The 3,985-nt window shown below is 41.5% G+C and overlaps 1 long non-coding RNA gene across 1 annotated transcript; it reads left to right on the forward strand.

The window, feature by feature from the left end:
• The first annotated feature begins 739 nt into the window (after positions 1–739).
• Positions 740–3,771, forward strand: LOC119739167. Its single transcript, XR_005272541.1, has 3 exons — positions 740–1,184; positions 2,209–2,353; positions 2,784–3,771. It is a non-coding gene; the product is annotated as an uncharacterized LOC119739167 (long non-coding RNA).
• Positions 3,772–3,985: the final 214 nt, after the last annotated feature.

Genomic DNA, 3,985 nt, shown 5'->3' on the forward strand with positions numbered 1-3,985 from the left:
GCCTCGAGCTTTGCGCATCTTTTGATACCAAAAACATAAAAATCGGACCACGGGTTGCCGGTTGCGTGTACACAGAGCAGAATTGCCATTCGTACATATGAATAATTAGTTAGCCATAATTCCAAACCCCTTTGACCTATAGTCATGAAATTTCTTGGGTATATCAAGGAAGAGTTGCTCTATGCATGTATTGAGTTTCAAAATTGTTCGTCACTCGATGGCCGAGATCTTAGGGGGGGGGGGCCGAATCCGGCCCCCCCCCCCCCCCCCGGCTGAGAGATGGTCAAAATAACCCGGCCCCTTCAGGGTTAAAAGGGATGATTGAGGAGGCTAATCACCACGGCTAGGAGGGTTTTTTTTAACGGGATAATTGAGGTGACTTATCATCACGGCTAGGAGGATATTTTAAGAAGGGATTATTGAAATGAAAACCATCATGGCTTGGAGGGTATTTTTAGAAGAGATAATTGAAGTGACTAACCATCATCACGGTGTCACATGAAAATCCGACTCCTATGAAAATCGGACCCCTATTTCCCTATTATTGGTTGATCCCTCGCACGTGACAGGTCACTCTCACGAAACGATCCTAAAAATAGCATAGTATCGTACTCACGCGTGCGCAGTACTACCAATGAGTCCACATTTCATGGAGTCGGATATTCACGCTACACCGGCAGTTTCACGCATAAAAAAAGTACGCCCTCTGTTGGCGAGATTGAGTTAGTGGTAATACCACGTGACAACCTAGCGCGATGTAAATAAACCTTACGCACAGCGCTAGCGATCCCTTTGTTTCGTTGGTGGATTTAAATACCCCGCAAAAGATATAAAAATTGATTGGTTTATTAAAATGAATATGCAACAGATTACCAAATAAGGCTTTACAAACCATCAATGAAGTCGGTTCGCGTACGAATTGACCCGCGTACGAGTTGGTCGCGTACGAGTTGGTTCGCGTACGAGTTGACCTGTATTCAGTTATCTAGGTTCACGTTGATATGGACGAAAGGTTTGGGTCGACATGCTTTCGTGAGATTTTAGCCAATATTGAGGGTGAATAAAACAGGAATTCGTCAAGTCGCAACGTACGAAGTGTACATGCAGTGTCATGGCGTGACGAGTAGGGACCTTCGTGGCCATGTTTTGGCATGATTTCGGAGATTCAGACGGAAATCTCAAAGGTAAGCCTATAGATTATGTATTTACTCCGCTCAGAAGATGTAGTTTTTGTAGTTTCTCCTTGTTTTTAGCCTGCGACACAAGGATTTTGTGTACGTACGCCGCGCCATGACAGGAAGTTATTACAGTAATGTTGTACATGAAACAGTCGTAGCGTAGGCGCCTTGAGCTATCCCACAGCACGCACTTTTGGACGACGCAACGACTCGTGTATGTAGAAGACTTTCATCTAAGAAATATTTCTGCCCAGTGTGCCTTGCTAGTTGCAATTACCCAGAAAAATCGTATTCGTAATAAATAATCACAATGCATTCCTTAATCCTAACAGTAACAGTCCTGAATCCTCCAATTTCATTATGATTTTTAAATTTCATGTAAATTTTAGTCAGCGTGGTCAGGATTTGCTGGCAATGGCATGCATCATGCAGGAACATGAATGATGATGGAGGAATGGAGGTCATTCTTTGCAGGCAGGAGCCTGACATTGTTCTTGAAAACTTCTCAAGGAAACTGTGTACTGTACATGTATGTTCTAAATGCGTAAACAAAGGATTTGACATGTAGGCCCTACACTACATGCAATGACATGTAGGTTACATTGCCAGGGCCGTCAATACATAGGCTATTTCTTTTTTGCCCTCACTCAGTCATATAATTGTACTTTTTTTTTTGTAATTTGAAATTAATGGAAAAAATATTCTACAAATTGTAGAATATTTTTTCCATTAATTTCAAATTTGACCTGGGACTAAAAAAATGACTTGAGACTTACCCCCTTAGTTGACATTGGACCGACTTTTATACATTTGTACCTGGGACCAAGTTGACCTGGAAGTGGAACTGAGTTGGCCATGCTGTCTCAGACGGTCAGACCCGTCTGTTAGGGACCGAGTCGGTAACAGTGGTTGTTGGGTACGGAGTTTACTCGAAACCCATGTAATGCATGCTCTTGTTCTTGTTGTGTACAAACACAAACGTCACGTAACTGTACATGAACTTGAATGTGTACTTTAATTTGCCATCTAGACCTATTGGTTGTCTCTCGGACGCTGTGGAGGAGGTTTGCCTACAGTTCTTCTTATGCGGAGTGTACGGCATTCCACCATGACACGCAGATGACGTACCCTGCCCTGACGAAGGATACCTTCAGAAAATTTGACAATTTTCATCGGTGAGCATCTTGATATTATTTTACTTAGAAATCGATCATGGCATGTATGTACATGCATGTACATACATCATGTACAAGTACATGTTTACATGTACATTGTACATGTATGTCTGTGCCTATAGAAAAAGATAAAATATGAAACTTTCTTATTTTCTATAGTTTTTAACACTCATATTCAATGCAAGAAAAATCCCAGCAAAGGCACAGACAACAATCTTGAAAATAACCTGGCAATAATTTTCAACAGAGACTTTTGAGACGCTTCCTTTTACCTGTCCTTTTCATTTTTTTTACGTCACATTTAACCTAATGTGCACATGTTCAAATTGACGTCAACACCAGAAAAGGACTGGTGTATTTGCTGCCACCATGCATCTCAAAGTATCCCTTTGACTTTGTTCCATTTGTTATATTCTTGTTGTGCTTTCAGGTTTTGAAGAGTTTCCTCCTATTTCTGGATTGAAGATGGCAACGACATGCATGGCCTCGTATAATGGACGAGCTTTGGATTCCTCCGCATCTGATCTGTACTACCCACCCATTGCAATTGAACTCCGTATCAGTTCCTGACCATGCCATGACATGGCCATGTTCATTCAAACAGCCCAACCCCCACTCTGAACCTTTCTAAATAGTCCATGGTGTGGAGTACATGTACAAATACTTTTAGTGTGATCTGAATTGGGAGTGGTAGGTGTAGTCTGTTCGCTGCCTCCCTGTCCCATATGCTTGAATAACATAGTTGACGTAAACATTTCATAATGAATATCTTACTGCCGGGGGCGGGGGGGGTTTGAGAGAATTGAGATAGTTTGGGAATTTAGGAGATAACTGGAGGTAATCTTTGATCAGGACAGTTTCTGTTTTGTCCTTATTGCCATTTCAGATGGTATATATCTTGTCAATGTCACCACAAACTGACACTTGCGCACACTTGAGTATTTACAGATTCGGGATATTTTGGGTTTCACAAACTGACATCCCCCACAGTGCAACACTTTTAGAGCGCACCCATGCATTTTCGGTTTCACGAACTGACACTGATCTTAATTTTACCAATTAAATCGCTTTTTAATGCAAAATTTGTACATGTATAATCGCACAAGTACACGGATATTGCCGCATCATGCTTGGGTGTCAGTTCGTGAAAACAAAAATGTACGGGGTGCGCTCTAAAAGTGCCGCACTGTGGCGGATATCAGTTCGTAAAACCCAAAATATCCCGGTTCTGTAAACACGCGCGCGTACAGCGCACACACGGGTGCGAGAGTGTCGTTCGTAGTGACGATGACAATCTGTACCTGATTTCATGAAACTTATTGTAACCTACGATGCATCGTTGTATCCCTAGGATGACGCATCCTGTGATTCATTTTACAAAATATGCTGTAAGTGCGACACGTCGTAGTGTATTCAAAGTACAAAAGGTGACTACATGTAGATGTTCATGTATTTTCATGTTATGTATTTATTCAAAGAACAGTAGTCGTCGAAAAGTCAACAAAGAGTCGTCGATTGTACTTGTGAAAACTTTTCTAAAATATTTAACAAAATTGACGATGTATGATGCATTCACACTGGAAAAGAACTTCACAGTGGACTGTGTTTGCATCAAATTGTGAAGCGATGTAG

The sequence above is a fragment of the Patiria miniata genome, unplaced genomic scaffold (assembly GCF_015706575.1).
Source record: "Patiria miniata isolate m_02_andy unplaced genomic scaffold, ASM1570657v1 HiC_scaffold_10, whole genome shotgun sequence".
Taxonomy (NCBI): domain Eukaryota; kingdom Metazoa; phylum Echinodermata; class Asteroidea; order Valvatida; family Asterinidae; genus Patiria; species Patiria miniata.